The sequence below is a fragment of the Acinonyx jubatus genome, chromosome C1 (genome assembly GCF_027475565.1).
Source record: "Acinonyx jubatus isolate Ajub_Pintada_27869175 chromosome C1, VMU_Ajub_asm_v1.0, whole genome shotgun sequence".
NCBI lineage: Eukaryota > Metazoa > Chordata > Mammalia > Carnivora > Felidae > Acinonyx > Acinonyx jubatus.
The window spans coordinates 26,689,414-26,713,136 of NC_069381.1; the positions used below are offsets into that span (position 1 = coordinate 26,689,414).

At 37.1% G+C, this 23,723-nt stretch overlaps 1 protein-coding gene across 11 annotated transcripts in view; it reads left to right on the forward strand.

Moving 5' to 3' along the window:
* Positions 1 to 23,723, forward strand: part of ZMYM4 (zinc finger MYM-type containing 4) — a 143,405-nt gene that overhangs the window by 21,948 nt on the left and 97,734 nt on the right. For 3 of the 11 annotated variants that reach the window (XM_027059703.2, XM_027059706.2, XM_053211246.1), the window contains exon 2: positions 9,814 to 9,875. The exons of 7 other annotated variants lie outside the window; for them this stretch is intronic. The gene's annotated coding sequence lies outside the window, so the exon portion shown is untranslated. Of the gene's footprint in view, positions 1 to 9,813; positions 9,876 to 10,057; positions 12,192 to 23,723 lie in introns of those variants that run through there. One more of the 11 variants, XM_053211252.1, reaches the window with a different exon arrangement.

Sequence of the window (23,723 nt, forward strand, 5' to 3'; positions counted from 1 at the left end):
GTTATAGAAAATATGCATACTTACTGTCCTTCGGTTTTTCTTCATGTTTGATGTTTTTTTATTTATTTAATTTAATTTTATTTATTTTATTATTTTTAAAAATTTTACTTTTTATTTTTTTAAATTTACATCCAAATTAGTTAGTATATAGTGCAACAGTGATTTCAGGAGTAGATTTCTTAATGCCCCTCACCCATTTAGCCCATTCCCCCATCCCACACCCCCTCCAGTAACCCTCAGTTTGTTCTCCAGTTTTGAGTCTCTTGTGTTTACCCCCCTCCCTGTTTTTATATTATTTTTGTTTCCCTTCCCTTATGTTCATCTGTTTTGTCTCTTAAAGTCCTCATATGAGTGAAGTCATATCATTTTTGTCTTTCTCTGAATGACTAATTTCACTTAGCATAATACCTTCCAGTTCCATCCACGTAGTTGCAAATGGCAAGAATTCATTCTTTTTGATTGCTGAGTAATACTTCATTGTATATATATATTTATACACCACATCTTCTTTATCCATTTATCCATTGATGGACATTTGGGCTGTTTCCATACTTTTGCTTGTTGATAGTGCTGCTATAAACATTGGGGTACATGTGTCCCTTTGAAACAGCACACCTGTATCCCTTGGATAAATACCTAGTAGTGCAATTGCTGGGTCGTAGGGTAGTTCTATTTTTAATTTAATAGTATTTTAAATTTAAAATATAATTTTAATTATTTTTAATTGAGGAACCTCCATACTGTTTTCCAAAGTGGTTGCACCAGCTTGCATTCCCATTGATGTCTTAACATAAAAGAGAAGTAAATATTTTCCTGTGTTTTTGTATATGGAAAATTAATTTTTTTACATCTTTTTAAAATTAATGTATTTTGAGAGAGAGAGAGCATGTGTGCACACACATGCACACGCACAAAGTGGGGGAGGGGCAGAGAGGAGAGACAGAATCCCAAGCAAGCCCTGTGCCTGATTCAGGGCTTGAACCCACAAACTGTGAAATTATGACCTGAGCTAAGATCAAGAGTTGGACGGTTAACTGATTGTGCCTCCCAGGTGCCCGAAAAATTAATTTAAAAAAAATGTTTTTTAACATTCATTTTTGAGAGACAGAGGAGACAGCACAAGCAGGGGCAGAGCAGAGAGAGCAGAACTGTGAGATAATGACCTGAGCCGAAGTCAGATACTCAATCGACTGAGCCACCCAGGCGCTCCATCTAAAATTAATTTAAATGAAGCAGCATTCAATAATTATGAACAAGAAAAAAAAGTGCTGCATCTAGCATCAAAGAAGGATTTACTTTGTTTGTTTAGTTGTCATTTGTTGGAAGAAAGTAACACAGGCCCCAAAATAATGAGTTATTTTCAGGGTCGTTAAATAATAAATTATATTAGGAAAAAAGCTTCTTGTTTAGTGTGAGGAATACAACTCTGTATTTAAGATGTTTCTAGTTGATCACTACTTTTTTAAAACCTTTGATAATGGACATTTTAAAATATAAATGTTGAGCAAATAGTTCGACTAATGGTCCTGTATTTGTCATTCATCTTCTTTAAACAGTAATCAACTTTCTGCCTGTTTTATTCGTTCCTCTCACGTCTTTCCCTGTAACATTTTATTTTTATTTTATTTTATTTTATTTTATTTTATTTTATTTTATTTTATTTTATTTTATTTTATTTTTATGTCTCTTTCTTTTTTTCATTTACATTCAAGTTAGTTAGCATATAGTGCAACAGTGATTTCAGGAGTAGATGCCTTAATGCCCCTTACCCATTTGGACCATCCCCCCTCTTACAACCCCTCCAGTAACCCTCTATTTGTTCTCCATATTTAAGAGTCTTTTACGTTTTGTCACCCTCCCTGTTTTTTATATTATTTTTGTTTCCCTTCCTTTCTGTTCATCTGTTCTGTGTCTTAAAGTCCTTATATGAGTGTCATATGATACTTGTCTTTCTCTAATTTCGCTTAGCATAATACCATCCATCTTGCAAATGGCAAGATTTCATTCTTTTTGATTGCTGAGTAATACTCTGTTGTGTGTGTGTGTATATATATGTATATATATGTATATATACCACATCTTCTTTATCCAGTCATCATCCATCTATGGACATTTGGGCTGTTTCCATACTTTGGTTATTGTTGATAGTGCTGCTATGAACATAAGTGTGCATGTACCCCTTCGAAACAGCAAACCTGTATCCCTTAGATAAATACCTAGTAGTGCAATTACTGGGTCGTAGGGTAGTTCTATTTTTAATTTTTTGAGGAACCTCAGTACCGTTTTCCAGAATGGCCGCACCAGCTTGCATTCCCACCAGCAGTGCAAAAGAGATCCTCTGTCTCCGCATCCTCGCCAACATCTGTTGTTGCCTGAGTTGTTAATGTTAGCCTTTCTGACAGGCGTGAGGTGGTATCTCTTGTGGTTTTGATTTGTATTTCCCTGATGATGAGTGATGTTGAGCATTTTTTCATGTGTCGGTTGGCCATCTGGATGTCTTCTTTGGAGAAGTGTCTGTTCATGTATTTTGCCCATTTTTTCACTGGATTATTTGTTTTTTGGGTGTTGAGTTTGAGAAGTTCTTTATAGATTTTGGATACTAACCCTTTATCTGATATGTCATTTGCAAATATCTTCTCCCATTCTGTTGGTTCCCTTTTAGTTTTGCTGATTGTTGCCTTTACTTTGTAGAAGCTTTTTATTTTGATGAGGTAGGTCCCAATAGTTCATTTTTGCTTTTGTTTCCCTTGCCTCTGGGGACGTGTTGAGTAAGAAGTTGCTGCGGGCAAGGTCAAAGAGGTTTTTGCCTGCTTTCTCCTCGAGGATTTTGATGGCTTCCTGTCTTACATTTAGGTCTTTTATCCATTTTGAGTTTATTTTTGTGTATGGTGTAAGAAAGTGGTCCAGGTTCATTTTTCTGCGTGCTGCTGTCCAGTTTTCCCAGCCCCGCTTGCTGAAGAGACTGTCTTTATTCCATTGGATATTCTTTCCTGCTTTGTCAAAGATTAGTTGGCCCTACGTTTGTGGGTCCATTTCTGGGTTCTCTATTCCATTGATCTGAGTGTCTGTTTTTGTGCCAGTCTCTATAGCATTTTAATGCTAATTGTAGACATATTTCATTTCATTTTTTTTTTTAAGTTTGTTTATTTTGAGAAAGAGAGAGAGAGTGTGAGCCAGGAGAGGTGCAGAGAGAGAGAGAATCCCAAGCAGGCTCTGTGCTGTCCATGCAGAGCCCCAACACAGGGCTTGATCTTAAGAGCCATGAGATCATGACCTGAGCTGGAACCAGGAGTCAGGCGCTTAACTGACTGAGCCACTCAGGTGGCCCTTGTTTTACTTCTTAATACACAAGTATACATTTCTAACATACACAGTCTCTTTTTTAAAAAAAAAAAATCAAAATAACATTATCACATGGAACAAAATCAACAGGCTTCCTTAATGTCACCTGATATTTGTACAACTTTCTTATTTGTTTCACAAAGTCGGTAGCTAAAACAAGGTTTGTGGGGACGCCTGGGTGGCTCAGTCGGTTAAGAATCTGACTTCGGCTCAGGTCATAATCTCATGGTTCATGGGTTCAAGCCCTGCATCTAGCTCTGTGTTGACTTGACAGTTCAGAGCCTGGAGCCTATTTGTATTCTGTGTCTCCCTCTCTTTCTGTCCCTCCCCTGCTCATGATCTGTCTCTCAAAAATAAATAAACATTAAAAAAAATTAAAATAAAATAAAATAAGGTTTGTGCGTTATGTATCTGCAGCCTCTTTTAATCAGTAAATCTCCCCATTTTAAAAACTGTTTATTTTTAGAAAACACTAGCTGATTTGTTCTGCAGCATTTCCCACATTCTGGGCTTTGTTGATTATATCCTGGTGTCATTGGACATATTACTCTGTTCTTCATGTTTCCTGTAACTGGTAGAAGTGTGATTAGATTTAGGTTCAAAATTTTTTTTTCTTGTCTTAAATTTTTTTTTTTTTTTTTTTTAGTTTAAGTAGTCTCTGCACCCAGTGTGGGGCTTGAACTCACAACCCCAAAATCAAGAGTTGCACACTTCACTCACTGAGCCAGCCATGCACTCTAAATTTTTCGTCTTTTTTGGAAAGAATTCTTTATTGGTATGACACCGCTAGTGGAACCATCGCATTCATCTTAGTTCAGGGGATGTCAGCGTAAACCATATATTTAAAAGTTCCCCTTCAGTTTTTACCTGAATGGTTTTAACATTCATTAACTAATTCTTTTTTTAAAAGATTTTATTCCATAAGTAATCTTTATACCCAGTGCAGGGCTTGAACCCCCAACTATGAGATCCAGAGTCACACACTCCACTGAGTGAGCCAACCGGGCGCCCAATAATTATTTCTTGATTCACCGTTTCGTTAGGGGTTATAAAATGATGATTTCCTAAATCTTTTATTTCTCCAGTGTCTATTAGCTATGATTATTTTATAGAGAAGAACTTTGCCTTATCAACTAACATTTGGTTTCTTTGTAACCGTAAAATATCATTAATATAAAACAAAGACAAGACAAGATATATAAAAAAAAAGCCCCAAAACAAGAAGAAAAGATAAATGCTGGATTCTTTTTTTGTTTTTGTTTTTTTTTTTCAACGTTTATTTTTTATTTTTGGGACAGAGAGAGACAGAGCATGAACGGGGGAGGGGCAGAGAGAGAGGGAGACACAGAATCGGAAACAGGCTCCAGGCTCTGAGCCATCAGCCCAGAGCCTGACGCGGGGCTCGAACTCCCGGACCGCGAGATCGTGACCTGGCTGAAGTCGGACGCTTAACCGACTGCGCCACCCAGGCGCCCCTCTTTTTTTGTTTTTAAGAATGAGTTGATGAAGTGATACAGCCTTCACAAATGACCAGTGAGAGTTATTTTTTGAAGTAAGGGGGATAAAGGCAGTGTCATGGTAAATTACTATAAATAGATTTATTTATAATTGTAGTCTATTATGCCATCTTTGGTAGATAAAAGCCTCTTCAGATTAGCTCTTCTGTCATTTTGTCATGACTGCCGTAGTCTTTGATAATTTCCTTGCTTTCTGGTGCAAGATAAATCAAACTCATCTGTATAATCCCTACTCCAGACCTGAAATCAGCCATATCTTCCAGGAGGTCTGGTTCCTTTTAGTGGGAAATGGTATTAAGAGACTGTAACACTTGACCACTTAAAAAAAAAAAAATTTTTTTTTTAATGTTTATTTTTGAGAGAGAGAGAGCACGTGAGTGTTTACATAAACAAGGGAGCAGCAGAGAGAGAGGGAGACACAGGATCCGAAGCAGGCTCCAGGCTCTAAGCTGTCAGTCAGCTCCAGCTCAGAGCCCAGCCCTGGGGTTCAAACTTGTGAACCACGAGATCATGACCAGAGCCGAAGTCGGACGCTTAACCGACTGAGCCACCCAGGCCCCCTAACACTTGACAACTTTTTAAAGTTGTACCATCTTAAGTTTCTGTCTATGTAGGAAGTGTCCTAAGTATTTAGGTAGGGACTTAAGTATTTTTCATGTTCATAATTAGATTCATTTGAGGACCATTTAAAAAGGTTAAATGACAAAGATTCTTATATTGAATATGATATTTAGGTTATTTATAAGAAAAATCTAAACTGAAATAAAACTAATAAAAGTTAAAAATAAAAGTATGCCAATGTGTCAAAGTTGCAAATACAGCAAAAAATCGAATTTTAATATTAAAATAAAATTATTCATGGCAAAAGTAATTAACTATCAGTACTTTCTGACTTTGTAGAAGCTGTAATTCACACTGAAGATATAACTGCCATGAATCATTATGTATCGAAAACCTTTGTATTGGCATATATAAATCAAAAGTTTTAATAGTTTAGAGGAACTGAAGTTCAACTGAACTTAGTACACTTTGAGAAAAACATGACCATCTTTACATTTTCATGCAAACATTTTCATGGAACATTTATAAAATTTAATCATAAGTGACACATAATTCACACAGCCCTACCACTTGGAAATTTTAGAACTTCTAAGCATTTCTTGGGTTAAACAAGTTGAAGCTAACTTCAGTTACAGACAGTTGAGTATATGACGAGTATGTCAGTTATACCTGAATAATAACAGCAAAAGAATGTAACAATGAGAGCAAACCATATCTTGGGATACAAGCAGAGCTATACTGCAAAGAGAATATTTTGCATTAAATGCTTTTAGTTAAAAAAAAAAAAGTGTGTATTAGCTGTATATGTTTGAACAATGAAATAAACCTGAGGAAAGCACAAGGGAAGAATTAATAAAGTCAAAAATATGTGACAAGAAAAAATAATATGTGAGAAAAAATGAATTAAGTAGAAAATGTATAGACTGAAAAAGGATCAGATTCTTTGTGAAGTGACCAATAAACAAGTTACTGACAAGTCTAATTGAAGAAAAGAAAACAAATAGTGTTGAAATAAAGGCTGTAACCATAAATAGTTTGGGGATAATATGTTGAAATTTTTTTTTTAAGTTTATTTTTTGAGAGAGAGAGAGGGAGAGAGAGAGACAAAGCATGTGGGACAGGCAGAGACAGAGAATCCCAAGCAGGCTCTGCACTGTTAGTGCAGAGTCCACTGTGGGGCTCAAACTCATGAACTGTGAGATCATGACCTGAGCTGAAATCAAGAGCCGGTTCCTTAACTGACTGAGCCACCCAGGTGCCCTAAACTTTTTAAGATATAATTAACACGATCCTTTAGATGAAATGGAAGATTTTCTGAAATAAGTTGCCAAAACTGATTCAAAAGATAGAACACCTGAATAGGCCAGTAACCATTTAAGAAATGGCAGTTAATGTCAAAGAACAGCCATTCCCTGCCCCCCTCCCCCCGTTTCTAATCTTTCTTTGTACCATTGAGGAGTAGTCCATTTCCATGTTTTTAATAATATATACCAAAATAGAAAAGGTCTCATACCAAGATGCTAATAAAGATCTTGATATAGGGGTGCATGGGTTGGTTCAGTTGGTTAAGCATCTGGCTCTTGATTTTGGCTCAGGTTATGGTCTAATGCTTTATGAGATTGAGCCCTGCGTTGGGCTCTGCACTGACAGCGTGGAGCCTGCTTGGGATTCTTACCCACCCCCCCACTCCCTCTGCCCTTCCCCTGCTCCAGCACACATGCGCTCTCTCTCAAGATAAATAAAAAAGAGACCTTTTTAGGGGCGCCTTGGTACCTCAGTTGGTGCTGACAGCTCAGAGCCTGGAGCCTGCTTCAGATTCTGTCTCCCTCTCTGTCCTTCTGCTGCTCGTGCTCTGTCTCTCTCTCTCTCAAAAATAAACAAACATTAAAAAGGTTTTTTTTTTAAAGATCTTTTTATATTTAGTATTCATTTCCTAGCAATAAAGTCTCTTTTTTATAAAACTAAAAATAGAGGGTTCTTTCCTTTACATAATAAAACATATGTGTTAGAATCCAGCAGTCATTCCTTGAGATTTAGGAAGGATGCCTGCTATTACCATGGCTATGACTGTTCTGGAAGTTCTAGGGCAATATAGTTAGATGAGGGAAAAAAGGCATAAATCTTGGAAAGTTGGAGAACATAATTAGGATTATTTTCTGATGACACACTTATTTGCCTGGAATTCTCAAGAGTATCAGTAGAAAATATTTTAGGGCTAAGAAGTAAAAATTCAAAAGTGAAAGCAATCTGGAGGAAAAGAGAAAATGTATTAGAGTTGTAACAGGGAATTGTAAAATGTCTAGTTACAACATTAAAATATTTTTAAAAATCCCATGAAACTTAGTAACTTTGACTGTAAGTAGTTGGAAAATATTTTTAAAAAGTGATTCAAAAAGCAATAAAAAATTAAATTCCTTGGGATAAACCTAAAAAGTATGAGACTTAAAATGACAAGAGTTTACCTAAGGACATGGTAATAAAAAAATAATAGTCACAACACAAGTAATCTTTATGAACATTGTTTTAAACACTCAATTCATTTAATTCTCAAAGTGACCTTATAATACAGTGTTATGTTTGAGGGTAACAGAGAAGTAAAATGCCTTGTCAGGGTAATTTAGATGCTAGGATAAGGAATGATGGGATTGGAACCCATTCAGGCTGTGTCACTCCAAACTCCAGAGAATCTGTAACCATTATGCTTTGATGGCTCTTGAAAAAAATAAGTGATATACCATATTCCTGGATGGGAAAATCCAATATAATCAAAATATATGTCTCATAAAATTAATATTATTATATCGGTGTCCCAACAGGATTTTGTTTTTCTTTTTCATGGTAAGGAGGGTAGAATTTGAGAAAACAGTGATGAACTTCACTAGGAATTATAAGTAGGTGAAAGATAGCCAAAACAGTTTTGAATTAGAAGAGTATTGGGGGAGTGGAGGAGTAGAGGAAGTGAGTACCTTGTTTTATAGGATTTTGAATATAATACTGACATAGGTATGCTCAAATTATTACAAATAAAGAGATTCATTTCTGTGTATAAGAATATAGTTGTAAGTTATTCTTTAAATTGTGTTTGGATAGTTTTCTGGTCATTTGGGCAAAAGATAAAGTTAGCTCTTTTCCTCCAGATACCAAAACAAATTCTAGAGGGATTGAATATATGGATATAAGAAAATAAAGGTATTCCCCAAAGAAAATACAGGTAAATACAACATCTTGATACGGGGAATGCCTTTTTAAGCATAAACCAAAAAAAGGTAATTCAAAGAATAATTGATTTGACTACATTGAAAAAATTGTCACATTTTTAAAAAGGAAAAAGTGTTCAAAATATCTGACAATCAGAAGTGACTGTTTTCAGAAGAATGGGGTACTCAGCAGATAAAAGCAGATAACCACTTTAGGAGTCATCTTAGAATTCCTCAGTGCTCCACATCCCTAATTTCCATCCAGTCACCATTCATGCTTCCATTCAACAAATGTTTGAGTGTCTGTTACACACAAGGAGCCATTGTAGGAATGAGGATACAGTAGTGAATAAAATGGAGAAAATCTCTGCTCTTACGTAGTTTATATTCTGTTGATGGGAGAGAGAACTATTAGTCAATTAATGCAGAACATTTAAAATGGGACACTTCTATAGAGAATCATAAAGCAGAAAAAGGGTATACATTGTGCTGTTGTGGAAGTGGCATTGCAGTTTTAGATAGAGGCATTTAAGCAAAATCTGAAGGAAATGAGAAAGCCAGCCACAGGGGTATCTTAAGAGGAAGAACATTCCAGGTAGAGGGAACAAGAAATCCAAAGTTTGTGACGCAGGAGAATGCTGTGTATATTTTATGAACAGCAAAGTGGTGGTAGCTGAAGGTAGGTGAGTAAGGTAGTGAGTAGTAGGAGATGAGATCAGGGAGGTAACTAAATCTTGGAGAGGTTTTTAAGACCAGGTAATTCTTTGTTGTAGGGGTTATAGTATACATTGCTGGATGGTTCACAGCATCCCTGGCCTATACCCACTAGATGTCAGTAGAGCTCCCTAGTTGTAATAACCAAAAATGCCTCCAGATTTCACCAAATTTTCTAGATTTGGGAAGCAACATTGCCCTTGCTTAAAAACCACTGCTCTACTAAATGGCTGTAGTCCCTTTGAGGAAGGCTTTGGAGGAATATTTATGGTGTGTCCTTGCTGTAATGGTGCAGAGCTTTTCCTCAGGTGGACCCAGTCTCTCCTCAGTTACAAAAGGCTGTGGGTCTGTGAATTGACCAGGTCTGGAAAGTGGGCAAATGCCCATGACTTCCACTATGATGATTCAAGTCGGTTTTTGGCCACCAGATTTAGGCATTTTTCTGTTATATAGATTAAACTGCCCATCTATTTCATTCCTAGGAACATCGTGATCAATTAGCCACTGCCAAAGATCCCTGCGGGCCAAAGCGTTCTGATTACCGGTACGTCCTCGCTGCCCTTATCTTTGGGGTTAAGTACTGCCACTTGGCCTCTGCTACTTTGGGATCCCATCATCCTCAGTGAGATCAGGGAGCTCATCTCAGTGGTGACATTCCCTGAAGTCGTACCTGACTTAAAAGAGAGCAGCCACACAGCCTTTTCAAGTATGTGGTGCTTCCCTCACTAATTATAGTGTCTTCTGGGCCTTCTCAGGGTATGTAGTTGGGTAGTAGGTTGCAGAGGATAAATCCACTTCAATATTCCTGTCTCCTTAAACCTTTGGATTTTCTCTTCCACATAATGCCAGTGGAGCTCTAGTATTTCAGCCTCATTAAACCTCATTTAATATTCATTGGCAGTGTTAGACTAATTTTGATTTACATTTCCTTAATGATTACAGCTATATTGTTGAGTGTAAGTTTCAGTCAACAAGTAGGCTATTAGAGCCATCTCCAACTGCACAAGTTATCATAGAATCTGTGGTAAGCTCACTCATATTGATGAATTCTAATCTCCTTGGTTTAATACCCTTAGCATCGATTTTCACACATATTCCTCAGGTTTTTTCCTTTATATATTAACAGAATTTTGGCATTTTTTTAGTGCTTAAGCTATTTTCTCTTGAGTCATGAATACGTATATCTGTTCCTCTAGAACGTGCTGAGATTTGAACCTAGTTATGGGTGTAGTGTCAACAGGGTTGGTTGTAGTTGGTCTTGAGGAGAATGAGCATCCTCTTCCAAGTCATTTGCAGAACGTAACAATATCACAGGATTTTCAGCAAAGGAAAGCTGCTCTCTATATACAGAAGAGTAAGTTAGTGCCACTGGAGGTATGAAGTTGTTTTTTTCATTCTGATTCGACCACATGTCTAAGTTTCAGGGTTCCATTTTTTTTCCCCTAGTCATTGCTCTTACTTTCACATGAGAAACTTAGGCTATGAATTCACCTGTTATAATTCAGCTACTTGCAGAATCAAATTTTGCATTTGATTTTTAGCAATATGAATCTGAGGTTATAAGAATAAAGAGGTGTTGAGATTTTTTAAATGTATATTTTTGAGAGAGAGAGCGTGCACGTGCGTGTGAGCAGGGGAGGAGCAGAGAGAGAAGGAGACAGAGGATCCAAAGCAGGGTCAGTGTTGATAGTAGAGGGCCTGATGTGGGGCTCAAAGTCACTAATCTCGAGATCATGACCTGAGTCAAAGTCAGATGCTCAAACAACTGAGCCAATTAGGCGCTCCTGAGATTTCTTTAATACTGTCATGACAGTACTGTTTTTCAGACTGTGATTTAATCTGACAGTTAACGGACTTGAACTTATTTTTTGTGTACCTGTTCAAGAGCATTTAGAGAATCCATCTCATATAGCAGACCTTGTAGTCATCTGTACTGCCTTAACAGTTCAGTACAATAGCCATTTGGGGTCCTAAGGCACTTGCTTCTGTTGGCACCTCATCACAGTCAACCACAGTTGATAGCTTGATTAACTGTGATGCCACTGCATGCTGGGGGTTATTAGCATCCTATTTCCTGTTTGAGGCAGAGGCCACAACCAAGCCAATCTTCAAATCCCATCTTTGTAGGTATGTTTACTGTGACCATTGCAGTACCAACTCAGAAACCACACATTAATTTGAACAGGGAAGTTTAATATAAAGAATTACTAACCAAAAAAAAAAAAAAAAAATTATTAACCAGTAACAGAGAGTTAACCCTAGAGGGCAAAGAGAACTGTGAAGTATACACAATAGAATGAGCAACCACTACCTCTAGGGCTGGGGCATGGTAGCAAGGATGGATGGAACAAATCTGGAAGATGCCGAATTTTCCAGTTTGAAGGCTGAGACTTTCAGATCTTGTTGGAAAGGGTGTGTTACACTGGATGCTGGAGAAGTGTGAAGTGCTGCAAATTTTCATTATCAAGCAAGAAACCCCCTTTTGGGGGACTGAGAAAAGTTACTAGGAAGCCCCTTTCTCAATCTAAGAAGCCAGCTGGAACATGGCATAATTCTTTGGGAAGTGTTTGGCCCATAAGAGTGCTGCAGAAACTTGCTGCACAGCTGTCAGTGCAGGGTGCTGACAAAACTTGCCGGGAAACTACTCATGGGGTTGCATATGTGTCGCTGAGACTTGATGGGAAGTTGGAGCTTGGGGAGAGGGCTGTTGGGTGTTTTGCATACCATTGTTCTCCACTGGAACCAGCAGGTTAGAGCACACTAATTGGAAGAGAACCTACTTCTGTCTGGAGTCTTCCTCGAGTGCCATCTGCTGAGAAGGTTAACATTTTGCCAGCTGGCAGAGAAGAAATGTTTACAGGTACCAGCTTCATTATTGCAAAGCAGGGCAGAGAGGAGTGGATTTGGAGTTGAGAGGCAATATATTTATAATTGGTAATGTCAGATATTTACATTTCTAGTACCCTTCATTTCTTTGGGTAGTCCCTGATTTCCATGTGGTGTCATTTTTTTTTCTTCAGATACCTTTAATAACTTCTTATTAGGCCAATATGCTGGTGATGAATTCTTCCAGCTTTTGTACATCTGGAAAATTCTTTATTTTGCCTTTTTAAAAAATAAAATAGTGGTAGAGTACGCATAACCTAAAATTTACCATCTTACCTGTTTTTTTTTTTTTAAGTTCAAGTAAATAAATACCACCCAACATGGGGCTTGAACTCATGACCCCGAGATCAAGAGTTGTATGAAACTGAGCTAGCCAGGTCCTCCATTTTACCCCTTTTTAAGTGTACATTATTTATCTGTTTTTTGAGTGAGAGAGCACACCTGTGTGCACATGAGCAGGGGAGGGGACCGAGGGGGAGAGAGAAAATTGTTGTTGTTTTTTTTTTTGAGAGAGAGAAAATTTTAATCAGGCTCCACATTTAGTACAGAATCCTACATGGGGCTGGATCTCACAACTGTGAACCAAAATCAAGAGTCAGACACTTAACCAACTGTGAGCTACTCACATGCCCCTGTTGATTGGTTTTCATATGTTGAACCAGCCTTGCATTTTATTTATTTTTGAGACAGAGAGAGACAGAGTATGAACGGGGGAAGGTCAGAGAGAGAGGGAGAGACAGAATCTGAAACAGGCTCCAGGCTCTGAGCTGTCAGCACAGAGCCCAACGGGGGACTCAAACTCACAAACTGTGAGATCATGACCTGAGCCGAAGTCTGATGCTTACCGACTGAGCCACCAGGCGCCCCTATTTTATTTATTTTTTGAAATGTTTAATTTTTTTGGGGAGATGGAGTGGGGGAGGGGCAGAGAGAGAGAGAGAGAGAGAGAGGGAGACACAGAATCTCAAGCAGTCTCCAGGCTCTGAGCCTGTCAGCACAGAACCCGATGCGGGACTCGAACCCACAAAGCGCGGTATCATGACCTGGGCCAAAGTCAGACACTCAACCGACTGAGCATCCTTGCATTTTAGAAAGAAATTTTACTGGTCATGGTATATAATTTTTTTTAATATGTTGCTGAATTTGATTTGCTAGTACTTTGTGGTGCCTTTGTCTGGCTTTGGTATCAGAGTACTCCTGCCCTCAGAGAATGTATTAGGAAGTTGTTCCCTAATTTTTGTTTTTTTTGGGAAAAGTTTGAGAAGGATTGGTATTTTTCTTTAAATGTTTTTTGGAATTCACCAATGAAGTCATCAAGTCCAGGACTTTTTTTTTTTTTTAACGTTTATTTATTTTTTGAGAGACATAGAGAGACAGAGCACAAGTTGGGGAGGGGCATAGAGAGAAGGAGACACAGAATCTGAAGCAGGCTCCAGGCTCCGAGCTGTCAGCACAGAGCCTGATGTGGGGCTCAAACTCACAAACTGTGAGATCATGACCTGAGCCGAAGTCTGACACTTAACCGACTGAGCCACCCAGGTGCCCCGGACTTTTCTTTTTTAGGAGAGTTTTGTTTACTGATTCAATCTTCTTACTAGTTATAGGTCTATTCAGACTTTGTATTTCTTTATAAGTTAGTCTTGGTAGGTTTTGTATTTCTAGGAAATTGTCTATTTTATCTAGATTATCCAATTTGTTGATGTAAAATTATTCATAGTACTCTGTTATAGTACTTTTCATTTCTGTAAAACCAGTAATGTCTCCACTTTCACTTTTTATTTTAGTAATTTGAGTGTTTTTCTTTTTTCTTAGTCCGTGTAGCTAAAGTTTTTTCAGTTTTGCTGGTATTTTAAAGTATCAACTTTTGGTTCCATTAATTTTTCTTTGTTTTCTATTCTCTATTTTTAAAAATTCTCTAATTTTTAAAATTTCCTTCCTGCTTGCTTTGGGTTTAGTTTGTTCTTTTTCTAGTTCTACAAGGTGTAACATTACATTATTGTTTTTTTTTTTAAATTTTTTTTTTTTTTTAATGTTTATTCTTGAGAGAGACAGTGTGTGAGCAGGGAGGGGAGGGGCAGAGAGAGAGGAGACACAGAATCCGAAGCAGGCTCCAGGCTCTGAGTTGCCAGCACAGAGCCTGATGCAGGGCTTGAACTCATGAACTGCAAGATCATGACCTGAGCTGAAGTCGGACGCTTAACTGACTGAGCCACCCAGGCGCCTCAACATTACGTTGTTGATAGGAGATCTTCCTTATTGTATAAGCTGATTATAGCTATAAATTTCTCCCAGCACTGCTTTTGCTGCATCCCATTTTTTTGTTTTTATGGGCATGTTCTTTTTAAAAAAATTTTTTTAAATGTTCATTTATTTTTGAGGGAGAGAGTGTGAGCGGGGAGGGGCAGAGAGAGAGAGGGAGACACAGGGTCTGAAGCTGTCTCTGTATTGACAGCAGAGAGCCTCAGGTGGGGCTTGAACTCACATGACCTGATCATAATCTGAGCCACCCAGGCACCCATGAATTGTTTTCTATGTTTTGTAGCCTTTTGTTCTTGATTTTGTGCATTATTTTTTTGTGTTTAGTTGATATTTTTTGTAGTGAAATGTTTAAACACCTTTCTCATTTCATACTGTGTATATTCTAGAGCTAATTTCTTTGTGGTTACCCTGGGGATTGCATTTAACATCCTAAAGTTATAACATTCAAATTTGAATTTATAGCACCTTTACTTTAGTAATGTAGAATAACCGCTTTTTAACAGCTCCAACCCCACCCCTTTGGTTGTTGGTAACATCTTTATACATTGTGTACTCAAAATCATAAAGTAAGCAACATTCTTTAAGTTGCATTTAGTCTCTTAAATCCTGTAGAAAACAGCATTTAGAATTATAAAACAGTGTTGGAATAATATTAGCTTTTATAATTGCCGCCTTTATTGAGATCCTTATTTCTTCAGTATGGCTTTGAATTGCTGTTTACTGTCCTTTCATTTCACACTCCTGTACACCCTTGAGCATTCTTGTTTATCTGAGAGGGTCTTAATTTCTCCCTAACTTTTGAAGGACAGTTTTGCCAGATACAGGAACCTTGCTTGATTGTTTCTTTTTAGGACTTTGAGTACATTAGCTCACTGGCTTCTGGCTTCCAACATTTGTGATGAGAAATCTGCTCATATACTTATTGAAGATCCATGGTATGTGAATCACTTCTCACTACTTTCAAGATTCTTTGTGGCTGTCCAAAGTGTCTCTGAATTTCTTCAAATTCTTATATGGGGTTTATTGAGCTTCTTGGATGTTTATATTCATGTCTTTCATTAAGTTTGGGGAAGTTTCCAATTTATTATTTTTTCAAATATACTCCCTGCCCCTTTCTCTTCTCCTTCTGGGACTTCCATGTTAGTCTGCTTATTGGTGTCCCTTGGGTATCTTGCTCTGTTCATTTTGCTTCTGTCATTTTTCTTTTTGTCCTACAGACTTGGTAATTTTTATCGTCCTATCTTCAAGCTTGCTCATTATTTCTTCTGCCTGCCCCTTTCTGCCTTTGAATCTCTATACTGAATTTTTCATTTCAGTTCTTCTACTTTTCATCCGTAGAATTTCTTTTTGGTTTCCTTACAGGTTTTCTATCTGTTGATATTTCTGTTTTGTTTCTATATTGTTTTCTTGACTTTATCCATATCTTCCTTTGCTTTGTTGACATTTATTTATTATGTTTTTTAGAGAGAGAGCATGTAGGCCCAAGTGGAATAAGAGCAAAGAGATAGGAAGAGGGAGAGAGAGAATCTCAAGCAGGCTCTACACCCAGTGCTCTACACCCAATGCGGGGCTCAGTCTCATGACCGTGAGATCATGACCTGAACTAAAATCAAGATTTGGACACATAACCAACTGAGCCGCTCAGGCACTCCTTTTAGACGGTTATTTTAGGGACGCCTGGGTGGCTCAGTCGGCTAAGGGTCCAGCTCTTGGCTCAGATCATGATCTCACAGTGAATTCAAGCCCCTGCGTCTGGCTCTGCGCTGACAGTGTGGAGCCTGCTTGGGATTCTCTCTCTCCCTCTATCTCTGCCCCTCCTCTACTGGTGCTCTAAATCTCTCTCAAAATGAATAAGTAAACATTAAAACAAATTTTTTTAATGTCTCGTTTAGTATGTCTACCATCAGGTCTTTTTCAGGGAATAGTTCCTGTTTTTTCCTTTGTGTAGGCTATGTTTTCCTGTTTTCCTGTGATTTTTTTTCTTGCTGAAAATTGGACATTTCAATATAATAATATGGTAATTCTGAAAATCAGATTCTTCCTTCCCCACAATATTTTGGTTTTTTGACTGTTGTAGCCTATCTTTGTGATTAGGATCAACCTGAGGTGTCAGTTTAAGTTCTCAGGTCTTTTCTCAGTTACTGCTTTTCCCTGGATATGTATGGTGAGTTTCTGATTTCTAATTTCTTCTGTATGGGCAGTTGCTTTTGAATGTCCTAGTCTTTAATGTCTGGCTCCCAAAGGGGAAAATTGAGAAAAATGAAGGGGAACGGAAGAGTACAAGCAAAAAGGGAGGGAACTGTAGCAGTGGGAGTTGGTGCAACAAAAATGGCCTTAAAAAAAATGGACTTATGCCTCTTTGTCTTCATTTCTGTGATCAGAAGCAGCAATGAGGAATTAGGGCACAGATCTCCAATACATGGAGGACACAGTCATTTTTGCCCACCCTAAGCTCTCACAAACTGCTTATAGAAGATATGTACAACTAACTGCCATGTAGTTGGAGGTGGAGGATGTGTAGCTGCTCCCCTGCTAAAAGCTTAACCAACTGATGAAAAATTTCCCTTCCAAACCTACTCCCTGGAAATTGCAAGCTTTCAGTGGACACTTGAGTTCCAAAAACCAGTTATATCAGACAGATTATGCTTGTGTCATTATTCTCTAGGTGGAGGGACAGAATCCTGGGGCTTCCTTACTCTTCCATCTTCTCAGAATCTCAGTAAAGTTGACCTCTGAACAATGTGGGTTTGTACTTCATGGGTCCACTTATACTCAGAATTTATCTGATAAATAGAGTATAATTCTGTAAATGTAATTTCCCTTCCTTGTATTTTCTTAATATTTTCTTTTATCTACATTACTTTATTGTAAGAATACAGTATATAGTGCATATATACAATATGTGTTAATGGGATGATAATGTTATTGACAAGGCTTCTAGTATAGTAGGCTATTAGTAGTTAAGTTTTTGGGGAGTCAAAAATTATATGTGGGTTTTGACTGTTGGGACAGTCAATACCCCAACCCTCAAGTTGTTCAAGGATCAGCCATATCTGTTAGTAAATTTTGAGAGAGATTGGGTGTGAGAGAGAGTCAAGGAAGGGGATTGCAGCTGCCTGCTATTATGATTATGTAATCCAAGTGATTACACTTGGAGATCTCAGAATACTTTGCAAAGTTCTCATTTATCGTTTCCAAATAGTAGTATTAGGAAACTGTATTGAAGTGGCATATTTTTAGCTTAATTAAGTATATTGTAGTTATTTTTGAATATCTTATTTTTATTCTAAAGGCAGCATTTAGACATTATAGATGATTTGAAAGATTTTAAAAAGTATAAAGGAAAGATAAAAATCTCTTGTAATACCACTACTTAGTGTATTTATTTATAATTATGTGTACATTTATCTTGCATGCATATATGTACTTAAAAATTTGTTTTTACTATTTGTTTATTTTTAAGAGAGAGAATGCGAGTGCGTGCGCAAGTTGGGGAGGGGCAGAGAGAGAGAGGGAGACAGAGAATCTGAAGCAGGCTCCAGGCTCCAAGTTGTCAGCACAGAGCCCAACGTTGGGTTCAAATTCACAAACTGTGAAATCTTGACTGAATTTGAAGTGGGACGCTTAACCAACTGAGTCACCTGGGCACCCCTATACGTATTTTATTTTAGAAATGAACATACACTAGCTAACATTCCTTTTTTTATAATTTGGTACATAGTTGTATAATATTAAGCACAATTATAGATTCCTGTAAGCACCATCACAAACAGGATTAATAACAATTCTGTCACCCCAGGAAACTCCTACATGCTATCCTTTTTGTCATATTCTTCATTTCCTCTTAACCACTGGCCACCACAGTTTTGTTTTCTGTCACTGTAGTTTTGTCTTTTTCAGAATGTCATAAATGGATTAATAAAGTATTTAACATTTTGAGACTAGCTTCTTAGAATCAGTGTTTTATCATTTCATGGAAATTTGGATCCCACCATATAGGTTATTTTACCCTTTACCTTTATGTTGGTATTGTCGTCATATATACATAACAAATTCGTCTCATAATGTTATAATTTTTACATTTAGCTGTCAAACGTATGTAAAAGAACTCAAGTGTAGAAGAATGGACTGCATTTAATAAATCGTTACATTTATTCAGATTGTTACCAATTTTGTTCTTTCTTCCTAATATTCTAAATTTTCTTTTGTTATTCCACTTTTGTATAAAAAACCTTTCTTAACAGTTCTTTTAGAGGAGGTTTGCAGACAGTGAATGCTTCTTCAGAGAATATCTTTATTTCTAAAGAGTATTTTCATTGTATGTAGCTTTGTGGGTTGACATTTCTTTCAGCCCTTTAAAAGTGTTTTCTTTTCTTTTGATAGCCAAGATTCCTGATGAGAAATTTGCAGTGATAAGTAATATGTCCTTTTTCTCTGGCTGTTTTAAAGATTTTTTTCTTTGTTTTTAGTTTTCAGCAGTTTCATTGTGAGTGTGTTGGTGTGGATATCTTTAGATTTATCCTATTTGGGATTTGCAGATAGCTTGAATTTGCAGATATATATCATTTTCCAAACTTGGAAAGTTTTCAGCTATTGTTTCTTTAGGTACTCTTTATGCACTATAGTTTTTCTCTCCTTTTGGGACTCTGATGACATGAACACTATTCCTTTTGATATTGTCGTATGGGTTTCTGAGGCTCTGTTCTTTTTTTTTTTTTAAATCTTTTTTTCCCTCTCTTGTTCTGATTAGTTTCTTTTTCTTTTTTTTTTAAGTTTATTTATTTTGAGAGAGCACACATGTGTGAGAGAAAGCACAAGTGGGGGAGGGGCAGAGAGAAGGAGAGACAGAATCCTAAGCAGCTCATGTATGGCTCAAACTCATGAACTACAATATCATGACGTGAGCTGAAGTCAGATGCTCAACTGACGAACCATCCAGGCGCCCTGCCAATTTACATTTCTACTGACAGTGTACAAGGGTTCCCTTTTCTCTGTGTCCTTGCCAGCACTTGTTATTTTCTGTATTTTTGATAATAACCAATCTGACAGATGCGAGGTGATAGCACTTTTTAGTTTTGATTTGCACTTCCCTGGTGATTAGTGTTGTTCACTATGTTTTCATGTGCCTGTTGGCCATCTGCATGTCTTCTTTTGAAAAATGTCTGTTTAAGTCTTCTATTATTTAAATTGGTTTTTTAAAATATTGGGTGTATAGTGTAATATGAGTATGAGACATATATGTTTTAGAGATTAACCCTTTTTCAGATGTATAATTTGCAAATATCTACTCCCATTTAGTAGGTTGCCTTTTTGTTTCGTTGATGGTTTCCTTTGCTTTGCAAAAGCTTTTTAGTTTGATGTATAGCCATTTGTTTATTTTATGTGTTTGTTGCCCCTGCCTGAGGATACTGATCCAGAAAAATACCACAAAGACTGATGTCAAGGGCTTACTGTCTATTTTTCTTCCAATAGTTTCATGGTTTCAGGTCTTACATGCAAGTCTTTAATGCATTTTGAATTTATTTTTCTGTATGGTGTAAGATAGTGGTCCATTTTAATTATTTTGCATGCAGTTGTCCACTTTTCCCAACACCATTTATTGGTAAGTGTGAGTCTTAATAATACATTTCTTTTTTTAAAAATTTTCTTAAAGCTTTTGTTATTTATTTATTTTAAATTTTAACTTTAACTTTTTTTAAGTAAGCTCTGTACCCAACATGGGACTTGAACTCATGACCCTAATATCATGAGTTGCATGCTTTACCGACTGAGCCAGCAGGACACCCCTAATAATACAGGTTTTTTTTTAATGTTTTACTTATTTTTGAGAGAGAGAGCAGGTGGGGTGCTGCAGAGAGGGAGAGGACAGAGGATCTTAGCACTGAGAGCACAGAGCCCAACGTGGGGCTCAAACTCATAAACCATGACATCATGACCTGAGCCAAAGTCAGACGCTTAGCTGACTGAGCCACCAAGGTGCCCCCCTAATAATACATTTCTAATGGCTGAGTTGTTCAGTGTATTTCTGAACTTGAAATTAATTCAGTTGCTTCATTTTATGGAATTATAAATTTGTAAAATCCAACTTACCTCAACTGCTTCTACTTAGAACTTTGGTTTTTATTGTACATAACATTAAAAAAAAATTTTTTAACGGTTTTATTCATTTTTGAAAGAGTGCTAGTGGGGAAGGGGCAGAGAGAGAGGGAGACACAGAATCTGAAGCAGGCTCCAGGCTCTGAGCTGTCAGCAAAGAGCTGGATGTGAGTCTCGAACCCACGAACTGTGAGATCATGACCTAAGCTGAAGTTGGATGCTTAACTGACTGAGCCACTCAGGCGCCCCAATTCTGTATAGCATTTAAGAAACACTAATAAAGCATGCTGGTAGCACATGAAATATGAGTCAGAAATGCTAAGTATGTCTACACTAGATTGAGAGTCTTATTTTTATGGAGAAGTCAAGTCTATTTAATTTTTAGTTTATGTCAAAGCAATTTTATTGGGAATAATTTTGTTTAATTTACATTTTTCAATGAATAACAATGTGAAAAGAAGATAGATTTGATTCCATTTTAGTTTTTATTATTTTAAAATGTTTATTTATTTTGGGAGAGAGAGCATACAAGAAGGGGAGAGGGGCAGAAGGAGAGAGAGAGAGAATCCCAAGCATACTCTGTGGTGTCAGCACAGAGCCTGCCACAGGGCTCGATCTCACAAGCCCTGAGATCATGACCTGAGCCAAAATCAAGTGTCAGATCTTAACTGACTAAGCCACCTAGGTGCCCCGATATGATTCTATTTTATAGGAAGGAGTTGTTATTGTATTAAAAAAATTATTTAGTTAGGAAATGCACTTACAGAGAGAGAATGAAATCTACTTTTATTGTGTTCTTAAGACGTTTTCAATCTCCATTATACCAATTTGAGTTCTTCTTTGTGCCTTACTTGAAGTGAATTGCTAGCATTAAGTTTCAAAGTTTGGAGAGAACTTTTAGGATTTTATAGACCCATTTCATTAATTATATGGTTTGAAGAATTTGAGGCCCAAAGGAGTTACATTTCTTGTTTGAAGTCTGTTATGAATTCTTAGCATATCAGTGACTAGAATGGAACGTACCGATGTTTACAGCCTTTCTTGAGACCTATCATGTATTTGACATCAGTTTTTCCCACATGTAGCTACTTAAATTTTTTTCTTTGTTTAGTCATCACTTTGCTTGGATTTCTGTTGCCATGGTTTTGTTAAATAATACCAATCTGCTAACAGCACATTTCAGATGTCAGTTCGCATGGTATGTGAACTCTCAGTCTGTGCTAGCTCTTGAGTTACAAATCAGTATGTAATTAACAGACGTCCGTCATGATCAGTGACCAGTCACATTACTTCTCTCAGAGTCTGTTGGAGATTGGTCACTGTGTGTCTGTTAATTCAATTCTTGCACAGACAGCATAGTATGCAGTTGTGTTACTTCCTTGTCGTCCAGTGGTAAATCTGTGTGACATTTTGCAAAGGACATAATCATAATTGCCATTTTACAAAGATGACAAATGCCTTTGTCATTTTACAAAGACATAATCTGCATAATCAAAGAACAGAATTGACTAACAAAGATGGAAGTGCAGCAAAGAAATGAAAAGTGGTAGCACTAAATCTGAATAATTGGATGTCGTGAAGATTTGAAAATAGTGTCAGGCAAGTGAAGATAGGATAAGAGCTAGGCCTGCATGAAGGTACGTATGAATTTGGAAAAAGGAACACCTGGGTGTCTCAGTTGGTTAAGCATCCAAACTTTTGAATTTGGCTCAGGTCATGATCTCGCAGTTTGTGGGATCGATCCCTGTGTTGGGCTCTGTGCTGACAGTGAGGAGCCTGCTTGGGATTCTTTCTCCCTCTCTCTCTACCCCTCTCCTGCTCATATGTGCACTGTCTATGAATGAATGAATGAATGAATGAATGAATGAATGAATGAATAAATCAATGGGAAGAATAGAAAAACAAGGTAAAATTGCTTTAACATTAATTTTATTTAGTAAAAAAAATTTTTTGTAAGTTTATTTATTTTGAGAGAGAGCATGGGGGAGGAGCAGAGAGAGATGGAGAGACAGAATCCCAAGTAGGCTCTGTGCTGTCAATGCAGAGCCCAACATGGGGTTTGAACCCACAAACCTGTGAGATCGCGACTAAGCCAAAATCAAGAGTTTGACGCTCAACCAGCTTGAGCCACCCAGGTGCCCCTAACATCATCAATTTTACATTGTAACAGGAACAGAACTCAAATCAGTTTGGGTAGCATTCATAAGTGTTGAAGTTAATTGCTACATAAAAACAAATTAAGTACAAAGAGAATGAAGAGCTTTTTATTGCTAGTGTAGGTTGGTTTCTCTTCAGAATCAGCTGCCAGGATGAAGCTGCTAGAGCAGGTAGGGATAATGCTATGAATGTTGCGCCCAGATTCCAAAGATTAATTGAGCAAGTAATTATGGTAACCAACAATTTAATGTGAGATAGGTCTGTTTTTTAATGCAATCCCATCAATAACTTAATGTGATGAAAGACATAAGATTGTGAAGCGGTCATAAAGGGAACGGTATACGTATGAAGCCCTAGGAAGTTAGTAAAGGTGAGTTTATCAACAAATGAGGAAGGTTGTGACAGAAAGGATCAAGATATCTCAAAGGAAGTGACTCCAGCAAAATTTTGCATTAAAGAAACTCTTGGAAATATTTGATAAGATGGATAGGGCAAAGGGTATAAAAATGTTGGAACCTGAACCAAACTTTGAAAGGATTGAGACAGTTTGCCAAGGCATAGAAAATATGCTTATTCTGTGTCATAAATTATATGAGGAAAATGAGAAGGCAAGAACTGTTTACTCTTGGTAAGTATTTTTCGAAAGAAACAGAACATTCTGATTCTCAAGGTTTCTTATGTTTTATGTCCGTATGTTCTTACTATTCCAAAATAGTAAATACTAGTCACACAGTATTTTTCATTTTCTTGTGCTATAATTGACAGTAAATGGGTCTTAAATGTTTTTAAATATTACGTAAAAATTTAAAGTTTACAGAACAATTGTGATTTTTTTCCCTTTGATTAATAAGATTGCTCAGCTATCAAGGTCTTTTTCATGGTTCTGTGCTACAGTTCAAAGTGAGTACTGCCTGTATAAATAATATGTTTTTTCCATAACAAGTTTGTATATTTTCTCACTTGATAGAATGATTATAAAGATTGTCAGTATGAA